This window comes from Gopherus evgoodei, chromosome 20, assembly GCF_007399415.2.
Source record: "Gopherus evgoodei ecotype Sinaloan lineage chromosome 20, rGopEvg1_v1.p, whole genome shotgun sequence".
In the NCBI taxonomy this organism is placed as follows: Eukaryota; Metazoa; Chordata; order Testudines; family Testudinidae; genus Gopherus; species Gopherus evgoodei.
Genome location: NC_044341.1, coordinates 11,060,307 through 11,073,827, shown reverse-complemented (window position 1 = coordinate 11,073,827; position 13,521 = coordinate 11,060,307). Strand labels below are relative to the sequence as shown.

Genomic DNA, 13,521 nt, shown 5'->3' with positions numbered 1-13,521 from the left:
GGCCACAGGTCCGGGGGGCTCTGCATTTTAATTTAATTTTAAATAAAGCTTCTAAAAACATTAAAATGTATGACTGGCACACGAAACCTTAAATTCGAGTGAACGAAGGAAGCCTGGCTCAGCACTTCTACAAGGTTGCTGACCCCTCGACTAGGCTTTCCTCAGCCCCCCTCCTCCAGATTCATTTTTGACATAGCCACACCCTGGACTGGTTTGATTGGCAGGCGCTCCCCCCGCCCCCACTGGCTGTGGCCAATACCCAGAGCTAGGTAGCCCCAAGCCCCTTCTCCCGCAGCAGATCCCGAGAGGGGGCCGGGTCTGCGGGACCCTAGAGCTGCAGGTCAGGGCCCAGGGAGATGTGGGGGAGGAGGGGGTCGGTAGCTCTGCAATCTCCCCCTGTCCTGGGCAGCCCGGTGCTGCGGGATTGATTGGGGTGGGGGGTGCTCTCTCAACCCCCCCCCCCCGGGGACGCTCCGGATTGGCAGGACCCCAGGCCGCGGCAATCAATGAGTGGACCTGGGCGGCGGGGTCTCTGGCACCAGCTGATGGGGATTTGCTGGGACCTGTGAGCGCCCAGCGCAGCTCTCTGGGGCTCCCGCTCGCACAATGAACCCTTGCTAAGGGGCGGGGGGGCAGAAGGGGGCCGGCTGAGGGCTGGGCACCAGGGAGAAGAACCGGAGCGACAGGGAAACACGCAGGCACCCACCGGCGCGCTGTGCCCTGCCCGCCCCTCTGCCAGGGGCCAGCTCAGCCCCGAGCCCGCAGGCTGGAGCCGCGCAAGGTGAGGGGCGCTGGGGAGGGGTGCAGGGCCGAGGGGGCGTACCGGGGGATGGGGGCGCTGGGGGGGGCGTACCGGGGGATGGGGGCGCTGGGGGGGGCGCACCGGGGAATGGGGGCGCTGGGGAAGGGTGCAGGGCCGAGGGGAAGCGCCGGGGGGCGGGGGCGCTGGGGAGGGGCACACCGGGGGGCGCTGGGGAGGGGTGCAGGGCCGAGGGGGCGCGCCGGGGGGCGGGGGCGCTGGGGAGGGGCGCACTGGGGGCGCTGGGGAGGGGTGCAGGGCCGAGGGGGCGCGCCGGGGGGCGGGGGCGCTGGAGAGGGGCGCACCAGGGGGGCGGGGGCGCTGGGGAGGGGTGCAGGGCCGAGGGGGCGCGGCGCGTGTTTGAATCCAGCCAGCTGGGGAAGGGGGTCGCTCTGATTCCCCGCACATGGTGTGTGAGGGGGGGCGGGTCTGTCTGAATCCCCCTCTGCCGGGCATCCCGCTCCGGGAGCTGCGGTGCGATGGGGGGCGGATGGAGTGGGGGAGGGATGAGGATCGCTGTTGGGGGGCTGATGTCTCCACCTTCTCCAGGGGGCTGCCGCCCCTCTGCCCGAGGCGCCCCTCTCGCTCGTGGCTGCGGGGAAGGAAGGCAGGCGACCTCCTTGCAAGCCAGGGGGCTCCCCAGGTGAAACAAGCCAGGCTCGCTTCATTCCTGCCCCCCTCGTGTAAATCCGGCGTAACCCTCCCTGCCCCCCCGCGCGATTGGCCCAGAGGGGAGCGAAGCCCCCGCTCCGCTTTGCTGGGCATTAAGCGGCGGCAGCAACAGAAGCGGGTTGCACAAGCAAACGGGTTTGTTTTCCTGCCTGCTCTGGACCTGGCGGGGTGGCTGAAGAGGGTGTCCCTTTCCTGCCAGCCTTTAGTCGGGTGGCAGCCTCTTGTATCTGGCTGTGCCCGGGGCAGGGGCCGGGGACACCCCTCTAGTCCTCACAGTTCAGATGATTTTGCCTTGGGGGGGTTGTATCTTTCTCCCTCTCCCCCCAGGAAAATGCTTGCGTGGGAACCCTCCAGTCCCCAGCCACTGAGACACCTGGTCCTTGGAACCAACCCTGCGCACCACTGTCCCCTGGCCGAGTGGGTGGGGTGGGGTGGCGTGGGAGCCGCATCCCAAGGGCCCCCACTGGGGATGCTGACTTCGTGTCTGGGAAAGGGGCCTTCAGCCCAGTCTCTGGTCCCCTTTTTTCTGAGTTTATTTCTCTGTGCTAACTCCTGGCCCAGGAACTGGCAGCTTCCTGCCTAAGCCCCCCGCCTGTGGGGAAGGGGTCTCGCTTCCCCTCCCAGCTCTGGGACGGGTTCTGGATTGTATTTGTGTGTCCCCCCTGCTCCCCTAGCCCGATTTCCTCCTCCTTCGCAGCCCCTCAGATCCGGGAATTGCTCTTCTTCCAGCGGAAATCCTGCGTTTCCCAGCCAGCAGGCAGGGCTAGGGATGAGGAGGGAGGGTGGCAAGAGATTACCATGGCTACCCCTATAATGAGCTTTTCCTTTAGGCCGTTACTAATAGTGCACTTCCTCTTTCTTGTGGGAAGGGTGTGCGCCTGTGGATTAGTCTGTGTCACGGGGCCCAGATCAGACGCCCAGAGCCAAGGGCTGAAGTTGGCAAGGGTCCAGTGCTGACTTTTGGGGACCAAGGCTGGTCCCTTTTGCAGCTGCTCTGGTCATACGCCGGCGTACGTCTGATCAGACCCCCAGGGGAGGGCCGTGGTCCTGGGGATGAAAGACTGGACGCCACCCTGCCCTTGTCCCCTTCGCCCGCAGAAGGGGCGCTCCTTTGAGCCAATGGGCTTGTGGTGACTCGGGGTTGCAGCACAGGGAAGGGTTGTTGGCAGCGTCGAGGATGGAAGGAGGCCTTTGGCCCCTCCGATACACTAGGGTAACCCCATTGACTCTGCTGGAGTCACTCTGTTTACACTGCAGCCACTCCCTGCCTGTTTAGGGACAGGTGCAGCAGCAGGGTGAGCTTCTGGCTGCCTGACCTGAGCCGAATGCCCTCCAGGAGCGCCGAGGGGGGGTGTCCCTGTGACCCATTTGCTCCTTGGCTTCTCTGCTCAGGCTGCGGGCAAAAGCTGCAGGTGATGCCAGGCCAAGGGTGGGACCTGCCGCCACCTTTCCTATAGAGGTCATGGCACAGCTGTGGGGTGGTGACAGCCGGCTGGGTCGGAGAGGTAAAGCCTGAGGCCAGGGCTGGGATGGCAAATCCTGGCCGTGGGGAGCCCCTCTGCCCATTAGTAAAGCTCTAACTTATTTCCACTCCTCTTTGGGCCAACCTCTCCTTTCCTGGGTTTCACCCATGCCTTTCACTGGACCCGTTGCTCATTCAATTTGCTGCTGTTTTGAATGAACTCCTGCCTCGCTCAAAAATCCTTATCCCTGTTCCCCCTGGCATCTTCCCCTGCCTCACGCCCACAACAGAGCGTCTGTGGACTAATAGATGGGTGGCTAGCACTTCCCTGCTGACCGGAACAGGCTGGCAGAGTCTGCTTGAAACCTCCCACCTGGTAGCAGGTGCCCTTCTGGCTGATGAAGGGCAGAGTGGGTAGTGGAGACTCACCGGAGCAAATTCCTCATTCGTGCCTGCAGATCTAAGGGGGATGGTAGCACATGGGGGCTCCATCTGAGACTGAGCCCCCTTTGTGTCAGATGCACAGAGACAGATGCCAGAGAGCTCGCCGTCTAAACAAGCCAAGAGTGGAAGAAAGGTAACATCTTCCCATTTTGCAGATCAGGTGCTGAGGCCTAGAGCGATTCCCTCACTTAGTCAGGATCACGCATGAAGTCCTTGGTGGAGCAGGGAACTCGCCCCAGATCTCTTGCATCCCAATCCAGTCCCTATCTCCTGTCCAAGGGGTTCTCTACAGAGATGATCCAGGGTGTGGGCTGAGCACTCTGGAGGGAGGAACTCCAGGAGCAACCAAGTGGAGGGTGAAGGTTTAAGTGGAACTTTGTTACCTTGCTGATAATTTCTTTTTGTTGTTGCTTTTGCTGTAAGGTCTTAGGACCCTGTCAGGGATCGGGGTTCTGATGTGTTAGGCGGTTGCAAACAAGTAAGAAAAAGACAGTCCCTGCCCCCAGAGAGCTCACAATCTAAGATTTAGTGAATATGCAACAGGTGACTAACTAGAGGGTGGCAGGACAAGCTAACAACAAAGGTGGGTGCATGAATCATGGCGATCACACAGATCGATCCCCAGGGAAGGGGTAATTGTGATACTCTGATATTCTGAGCATGGTGCAAGAATCTAGATAGAACAGAATCACACATTGACTTGGACCAGAGGGGGAAAAACACCTTCTGAGAGCAGGGAGCTCCGAGCGCTTTATGGACATTCAGTGAAGGAGCCATGCAGGCCCCTCTGAGAGCGGGGTGTGCAGGGATTATTGAATCCATTTCATGGGTGGTGGGGAACAAGTCTCTGAAGTTGAGTGATTTGCCTAAAGTCACCCAGTAAGCTGCTGTTAGAGATTGGAGCAGAACCCAGGAGTCCTGACTCCCCGTCTCCTGCCCTAACCACTAGGCCTGCCCCAATCTCAAGGAAGGGATTGCTGCCTTCTACATAAAGGCCTCTGTCCCACATCTCGTCCTCAGCCACAGCCCCTCTGGACTTTGGGGTGAGTTTAGCCTGGACTGGGTGCTCAGGGCCAGGTGTGGTGTGAGTTCCTGAGGGCAGTGAGGTGATGGGAAGCCCAGCAGTTCTCCTGCCTTCAAGGAGCAGTGGGCTTTAGCAAGACCATGGCTTCCTTCCCATTTCGGGGAAACCGTCGGCTTCCTTAGATGAGTCCCAGACACGGCCAGCCCAGACTTCGGGGTGGTCTGGATTCAAACTCTGCTGTCTCAGATCTGCTAAAACTAAGAATCCATTCACAAGGCAGGATGGTGCGATTGCTTTGGGTCAGTCAGGGGGCAGGCTGGAGGGTTAGGCAGCAGAAAAAGCATTTGTGGGCTCTGCTGAGCTGCGGTGTGTCGCACGAGTGCGTTGTATTTATATGGGGGAGGGGAAGAACGGAAGTAGCTGTGTGCACACAACTCGCTAAGCGCAGTGCTGGGTCCTAGGCTTCTACCATGCAGTTTAGCTGGGACAAGGGAAAGAAAGCTTGGGCTGGCCTGTAAAACTCCCTGCGTGGTGTGTTTCTCTGAGTTTATTTCTCAAGCGTTGATTCTCCCCCACCTTTGATGATTTGGGGGCAATTTCCCCCTTCTTTTCCTCATGGGTAAATGCTGAGTCCCGCCCACCTGTAGATCTGAACTCGGAGCTCGTGCCAGTAGCCCACTCCCAGCCCCGAGGCTCGTGCTGAGAGGGGTCTTCAGGAATGAGGCCGTGACAGACTGTCCCTGCATGCACCGGCAGGGAATGTTGTACATGTGTGACTGGCCTCCCCCAGTGCGCACCTAGACATTTCCCTACAGCAAGACGCAGGCTCTGAAGGAGCATTCGTTTCTGTGCAGCGACCCTGTGGTTCCATCGCTGGCCGGGACTGAACCTGGTACGTCTGAACCACACTCTGCTACATTAACACCCGCGCTTAACAGCAGGGCCTGACATAACGCAGCAGTGCAGTGACGGTAACAGGCAGCCCTCCCTGGTGTGCCATGTTCATGGACCTCGCCAGGGTGTTTAGGAGCAAGGGGGAAGCGAGAGGCAGGGAGTGGGTCCAGCTTTTCTTCTCCCTGTTCCTAGCACACACAGAGAGGTGATCGTGGGGTGACCAGATAGCAAGTGTGAAAAATCGTTACAGGCATTGGGGGGGTAATAGGTGCCTATGTAAGAAAAAGCTCCAAAAATCGGGACTGTCCCTATAAAATCGGGACATCTGGTCACCCTAGGTGATCATCTCCCCCAGGGGCTGGAGGTTGCATTTCCATCTCCTGGGGAATGAAGAGCAGCCCATGAGAAGGAATCCCTGGTAAAACCGTGGCTTGGCCCTAGATGTCTCCTCCGTAGCAGGCCGGGGAAATGGGAGATCAGTGCAGCTTTTGTGGCTGGACAACCCTTGGGTCTGTCTGTCTGGGGATTTTCAGCAAGAGGCCGAAGGGTGCAAGATGGGCACATGCCCACGAGGGACCAGCTGGAGATCCAGTGACCACAGTGGCTGTCTGATGGCAGAGGATGTTGTCACTATAGGCTGGGTTCAGCCTGGGACACCTGGCGGCAGGAGACGTACCCCTGCCCTCAAGTCATGCAAGCCCTGCAGGAAAGGACCTGGTCTGGTCTCCAGCCTGCTGCTCCCTTGGTTACGGGATGGATGTATCTGCCCTTGCGGCCTGAGCCACTGGCCAGATCTATATGCTGGAATCATCTGGGGCACCAGCCTCTCATGTGCTGACCACACAGGGTGATGCTTTTCCATTTCTCTCGCTAACTATTTAACATAACACACACTTTCCATGTGGCTGCGTCCACCCACCCAGACAGCTGTCGAATGTGTTCTGAACATGGCAGCAGGGGCTGTGAAGAATGGAGAAACGCGTCCTTGATGCCAGGAAGGAAACCCTAACGACTATTCCCAAAGCCCCGTAATTTTCCCTGGCTGCCCTGGAAAGGGGAGGGTAACTGCTGGTCACCATGTGACCTCAGCCAAGTCGTCTATTTGCCATGCCTTATTTTCCCCAGGGGACTAGTGATCGCACCCACCTCTCGCTCCATTCAGCCTTTGAGACTGGATGTCGCAAGGTAATTTACCCTTTCAAAAGTCTGGGCCGTGGAGATCCACGGCTGGGCTGGGGGGCGATAGGGAGCCTGGTGGGCTCTGAGTTGAGCAGTGACACGGCTCCCGTACGCATCGGTGTTCTGGGTTCCTCTTGGCCCGGATGTGACTGCATGTGGCGAGGCAGGCGTGGGTTGTGTGTGGGGCGATAATGCTGTCATGGGGCTGTTTGTTGGGGCTGGGGCCGGGGGTGTGCTCTGGGCATTGGGTAACGTGTGTGCAGCATGTTGATTTCAGCCTGTGGGTTTTATTGCGTGATCTTTCTCCCCCGCCCTGCCCTGCGGTGGTGCTTGCATACCTGGCGGCACCAGCCGCCTATCCAGATCCAAATGCTGCAGGCTATGCGGGGAGGGGGCTGTGGGGGAGGGGAGTCCTGCCAGCACCGCGCCCTCTCCACCCCCCAAAGCGTGGCACAATCCCTCCTGCTCTTGCATTGACTTTTGGTGGTGGTGCGCTGGTGTGACTGACAGGAGCGTTTGGCCCTATCTGCCCTGGTAGCGTGAGGCCTGGGCTGATGCTAGCCAGACTCCAGCCCCCCGACGACCTGGGCCGCCAGACTGATGCGCTTTCCGTGCGGCGAGTTCTCTGTGCGTGGTTCCCCTCCAGGGTCCCCCCACATATCCCCTTCCCTACCCCTGCTCCACTTTGTGCAGGGAGCCCCATAGCTACTCAGCCAGCTGAACTCCTGGGGGTGCAGGGTGGGGCTCTCCTGCTGTTTTCCCCATCTCCATTGTCAGCTCCTGCCTCCCCCTGGCTGGCCAAGAGGTAGCAGGGCGGCTCTGTTCCCAGGGGTCTGGGGCAGATGGGCCTTGAGTGTCAGCTTCTGTGGCTGGAAAACAAAGACGAACCAGCCTAGGGGAGAGGTGCACCCCAGAGCCCTCTTGGTTCCTCAAGAGTCGCTCCCCCCCCCCCCCCAATGCTACGTGGAAGGGCTTTCTGGCCCAGGAGGGCTGGATCTCAACTTAGCCCTGCGTCCAGCCCTCCACCCGCAACCCAAGCTGTGATCTCCCCTTAAGCACCTCTCTTCTCTCCACCCCCCTTCAGAGCTCGGCTCTCAAGGCAGCCCTGGGATTCCCCTCTTTGGGTGGCTCTGAAGCCCTCCCTCCCCCACCCCTTTACCGGTTCCCACCCAGCTTCCTCCATGAGCTGAGCATGCTGGACCGGAATGGTGTGGCTTCCTCTCTGTCCCATGGTGCTGCAGTGCCTGTGCCTGCCCCCACTGTGCTGCGGACCCACTTTCACTTCGTGTGCCTCTTTTCACTGGGAGGTGACTGGTCCCTCGCCTACAAACCCCCTCCTCCCCCCCACAAGCATCTCCTCTTGAGCCAGCCGTGGAATCAGCTCAGTCCTGTCTACCCTGGCCCTTGTGCTGTTTCTGGTCACCCTGGGTCACCAATCCTCATGGCTGAGTGGAGGGGAATGCACTAGTGTCTTTGTGCGCCCCTGCCCCAGAGAGGGAGGCTGTCTCTGTACCCAGAGGCACAGCTCACAGGCCAAAACCTTCCCACCCCAGGTCTGCTCCAGCTCCCAGGCAGCTCTCCTGTTGTGGAGCAAGGAGTTCAGTTTGCACAGACTCACTAGGCTCTCCCCCCTCTCCACTGTGTCCCTCCCCCCACCTCACCCCTTTCTGGGTAAGCCAGCGGGATCGCCAGCGTGTCACTGAGGGCTGGCCCTGGCCTGCTGCGGCCTCAGGCAGCATGGTGCATTCTGGGGCCGTGCCGCCTGGTGTGACGTGCTAGGCAACTGGGGCAGTGCGCTGCGGCTGAGGATGCGATGAGATGTTCCGTAAGGGGCAAGAATGGTGCATTACGGATGGAGGGGAAGCCTGGTGCTCTTCAATGCCCCCCATTCTAACCCTGTGCTTATACCCTTCCTGTACCCCGAGTAGCCCTGGAATAGTCCTTGCCCTGAAGTCACGGGGCACTGGGGGAAGCATCTCCTTGAATTATTGTCCTGCTGCTTCCCCCCAAGAGAATGGAGCTTGGTGAGTATTTTGCACGGAGGAGACGACACTCAGCCGGCAGCTTCTGGGGAGCTCGGCACCCGGCACCCCGCCTTTCTCACAGCACTACACTCTCAACTTCACACTCAGCTCACAGAGCCAGCGTGCAACTGTGGGAGGTGAGACCTGCTGGAGTTGTGACAGCTCCCCTCCCGGCCAGCTCTCTGCGGAGCAGGCTGCCTGCGTGCACAGATTGCAGCCTGAGCTGCCATCTCCGCTCAGGATGCTGGAGCGGTTCCCGAGAGCTGCCTCTCTGGCTGGCCGCGCACCTGTCTGAGAGCTCAGCCAGCTCCTTCCTCCTGCCCTGGAAGCAGAGCTGCAAGTCAGCCAGCCCCCTTCATCCCCTAAGCAGGAAACGAGCTGCTTTGCCCACCCTACAACCACCGCTGTCACGTGTGGGTAAGTGTCACTGGTCAGCATTCAAGCGCTGGAAGGCAGGTCTTGCAGGGAGCCCGCAGATTCCTGTCTGAGAAGGAGACAAAGATCATAAACGCGTCCCATTTTAAAAAGGTCATGTGCCTGGGGCCGTGCACAGAAATACCCAGTGTCTGCCTGCAAAGACACAGTTAGCTTCCGAACCAGAGTAAGCGCTTTGGAGCAGGGGCCATCTCTTTGCTCTGTTTTGTACAGCACCTAGCACAACGGGGGGGCTGGTCTGTGACTGGGGCTCCTAGGCGTTACTGTAAGCATGGATAAATAACAATATTTGCATGTCCGTCTGCAAATCGTGACCCCAGAACAGAACTCTCAAAGCATTAACTCATGCTCACAGCTCTCCAAAACATCATTAACCCAGCAGGGTGGGGAAACTGAGGCAAGGATTTGCAGTAACCTGTCCAGTGTCACCTAGCAGGTCAGTGTCAGAGCTGGGATTAGAACCCGGTAGTACCCAGTCCGCTGGTGTCAATTTGGAGCCACTTCACTGACTTTTGGTGACGTCACGCTGTGCCTAGACCAACATCACTAAGAAGTATTTGTTCTAGTGATTCCAGGAGTGTGAGCTGGGGGCTGGGAATCAGAACTCCTGAGTTCTTGTCCTAATTCTGCAACTCATTTGAGGAAGTCACTTATGCCAAGTTGTTTTGACAGCGTCTGTGGGTGCCCTGGTTGTTTGTGGGTTCCCAACTTTCGGTTGTAGGTTTTTGGAGTCAGCAGCATGTCAAGGTCTAAAAGTCACTGCTAGATCCTCTCTTAAAGAGACACTGTGTCAGGAAGTTTAGGTTCACGCATCTGTTAAGGCTTTTTGTTTCTTGCTTGTATGTTACCTTTGATATGTTAGGAATGTTGTGTGTGACCAGCCCTGCTTTAATGGAGGGTCACCCTGGAGGTTTCAGAGCCGAGTTCTCCTACCTTAATTGAAGAAAGAGGGAGTGATGAGTCTTTACCAAAGATGTGCTTTTTGCCAAAGCAGCAAAGAATCCTGTGGCACCTTATAGACTAACAGACGTTTTGGAGCATGAGCTTTCGTGGGTGAATACCCACTTCCTCAGATGCCAAGTGTGTGTTAGACGGAGTTAAATGGATACTTTAGCCTTATCTTGTAGTAATGAAAACCCAAGTCCAATGCATGAGAACTGGAAAAGGAAACTGACTAGAAATTGACTATAAAGAAAGCTGAAAGTGACTAGGCTACTTTCGCTGTGGGAGGTGTCATTACTGGTAATGTAGCAGCTGAAATGTGAGATTTTAAAAATCTATATTACTGTTAGCCTACCAGTGCCCTCTTTTGAAATTACAGAGAGGCAATGTCCTTATTTCCCCTCCACACCGTGTGGCTACGCTGAAACATATAAAGATAATGCTGTTTGTCTCAGAACATGCCATGAACTACACAGAATATTCAGCATCCATACCATGCAGCCATCTCTGGGGTGGAGGACAGCCACTGAACATTATGTGGTAATAAGTGGAGGAGAAATCGAATTCAGGACGTTGGGATTTTAAAATCCACGCAGGGCAGACAAGACCTCTATTTTTGATAGCTGCTTTCAACTAACTGCAAGGTGATTCCAAAGAGGATGGATCTAGACTATTCTCAGTGGTGGCAGATGACAGAACAAGGAGCAATGGTCTCAAGTTGAAGTCGGGGAGGTTTAGGTTGGATATTAGGAAAAACTTTTTCACTAGGAGGGTGGTGAAGCACTGGAAAGGGTTCCCTAGGGAGGTAGTGGAATCTCCTTCCTTAGAGATTTTTAAGGTCAGGCTTGACAAAGCCCTGGCTGGGATGATTTAGTTGGGAATTGGCCCTGCCTTGAGCAGGGGGTTGGACTAGATGCCTCCTGAGGTCCCTTCCCACCCTGATATTCTATGAAAAGACGGCCCCTTGCAATGTGTGGAACTCAAGTTATCTACCCTATAAGGAGGAAAGGCTGAGTTTACCCTGCTGCAGTTTGAAGCTGTATTCCAAGAAGTGGCTTGAGGACGGAACACAATTGGGTGTGTTGTGGGCAGCGCACTGCATTGTGTGTGTGTGTGTGTGTGTGTGTGTGTGTGTGTGTGTGTGTGTGTGCGCGAGGTCTCTTCCCCAGTGATCAGCGCTCTTCTCTGATTGAACCGTAGCTGCTTAATTCCCCTGTACTCTGCCTTTTTGCTGCGGGGCTCAGGACCGCTTTTCCCAATGAATAAAATAATCAAAGCGAAGAGAACAGTGGGACTGGGTTGGTGATGGACTACGCAGGGCTTTTCATGCCCGCCTGACTGGTTCCAATCCAGTGGTGGTGATGTGGCAGGTGCGTCTCAGCGCAGGTCCCTGGACGAATGGCCAATGTACGTGCTACAAAAGGTGCAGGTGCGGCCCTGAGGCCGAGACGGGGATGGGCTGGAGGGTGAACGCTCTGCTCTCACCCCTGTGGGCTGTCCCTCTAGGTCATGTTGACAATGGCTTGTGCCGACTGAGCCAGCACAGGGGCTGCCTTCTGCTCGGTGACACATCTCACCGTGGGGCTCTGGCTTCCACGGGAGTGAGACCCGCCGACTGCTCTCTCACGTGCCACTGAGCAGTTACCCAGTGGTGTCGGCTTATAGCAATGGCTGAACTGGTTTGCAATCAGCGGCCTTGAGCTGGAAGGCTCTGCCTCCCGTCCCTGGAACAGTCGCCCTTGGGATGCGGAGGAAGGCAGAGCACCAGCCTTGTCCTCGTTGGCCTGGAAGCCCCTGGCATGCTGCGCTGGGGGGGAGCTGGGTGCATGAGGATTAGCCACAGGCCCGGGCTGCCTCTTTGTGGCTACTGCACCCCGGTCAACCCCTAGGCTGAGCAGCCCTTCCCTGGCCATTGTGCGAGGCAGTGCCCATGACATACTGTGGCTATGCAGCCCCCACCAGGGACAGCAAGCCTGCTGGGATCCATCAAAGGGGAGTACGGTGGGGGGGGGAGGGGGCATGGAAGTCAGGCCCTCCTCCTGTCATGGCTGCAGGCGAACAATAGGCTCTGGTGCCGGCTATTTCAAGCCTTCTGGTGCTTTCGCTAGGATTCCAATTACTGTTACCTTAATTACTGGGCAAGCCCAGCCGTTGGCAGTGGGATTAGCAGCGTGTGGAGGGGCCGTGACGGCAGGATGCGCTGTCAGCCACAGCGCTTGGCAGAGCCAGAGTCCGAGAAGTGATTTCTGTCTCCCTGCAAGACGTGCCTCTGCGGGGTGTCCTCTCCTATGGCACGGCAGGACTGGAGCGCGGCATACTCTGTGCATAGCAATCCCCATCCGTCAGCGTGATGCCACAGGCCAGCAGGGCCCTCCCTTCTCTTCTCCTCTCCTCACAGCAGGGGCTGGGGGAAGAGGATCTAATTTACCTTCCAGCTGGCGTGTGTCGCTTTCAAAGCGGGAGGTGAGATTTCCTTGCCTGGCCCATGAATGTGTCCGAAAGCTTCGTGACCTAGAGCAGAGATGGCCGGGAGCCGGGGGCTGCTTAGCAAGAACCGGGCCCAATTGATGTGCGAGAGCCCAGTAGGGCTCCACCAGGCTTAGAAACTCCTGCTATTTCCCAGGTATCAGAACCCGAAATCACCCTGAGCCCAGGCAGGAAAAGAAACCTTGATGGGCTATTTACCAGTCACACTGAGATGCTTTCACCAGTGTCCTGCTCCAGATCCTCTGGCGAGAAAGATGCTTCTGGCCCAGAAAGGTGAGAGAGCAACTGGCCAGAGGTTGCTCCAGGCCAATGTGCAGGAAACTCCCTGGTCAGCTCCCAGTCCTGGCACCCTGAGGCTAATGGCCTGATCCTTGCAATGCATGTGGTGTAGGGGGTACGGCTCTGTCCGTGTAAGGAGCAGCGTGGGTAAGGTGGCTGACCCGAGGCCCTGAGCAGCAGGGTAGGGGGCGTGAGCACAGCTGATAATGGGGCAGTCGGGATTTAAAGGGAAAGATGTGAACGAGCGGGATCGGCCGCAGAGAAAGCCGCAAAGGTGTGGAGATGGCTTCAAAGGGGGCACCATCTGCATCGGTGCACAGACGAACTGCAGCTAACCTGCTTCTTGTCGCTCTTGGCAGTTCTCGAGCTAAATGGTGTTGGGCTGGGAGGTCTCCCAGTAGAACTCAAGGTCATCTAGGAAGTGTTGGTGACTCAGCCCACAGCACGCCCCTCTCCTCCCCCCAGCCTCTCCTGGACCAGTGCCTGCGTAGGATGCTCTTCTGCCCTTACAAGTCAGGGTCTTACCGATCGGATCTAAACAAAGGTCCTAGATGTTGGGAAAAGCTCCTGGCCTCTTCCCCACAGAAGGGCACTTGTCCTGGCCCCACAGGGGCAGCGGTAATGACCTGAGTGCCCAAGTGGGGAAATAATTCTACCCTTTCCCGCTGTTGGGTGAAGAACAGGATGGTGGAGGTGACTCGCCTAGGAAGGGCTGCGGCTTACCTGCCAGGCAGCAAAGCCCTGTAGGAACCGCGGCCTCCAGGGAACCCATCGCGTGCGTGACACAGAGTAGAGTCTGCCCCTCGGCCTGCAAAGCCCTCTTGGGTCCGCCTGGCTGTATAATGACCGGTCCTATTGTATATGTTCATTCATCCCATAG

General features: G+C 57.7%; 1 protein-coding gene across 2 annotated transcripts in view; it reads left to right on the top strand.

Moving 5' to 3' along the window:
- Positions 1–284: 284 nt before the first annotated feature.
- The window catches only part of FGR (FGR proto-oncogene, Src family tyrosine kinase), a 36,915-nt gene continuing 23,678 nt past the window's right edge, over positions 285–13,521 (top strand). Inside the window, exon 1 of one of the 2 annotated variants that reach the window (XM_030538935.1) lies at positions 285–781. The gene's annotated coding sequence lies outside the window, so the exon portion shown is untranslated. The remainder of the gene's footprint in view (positions 782–13,521) is intronic. The other variant, XM_030538936.1, reaches the window with a different exon arrangement.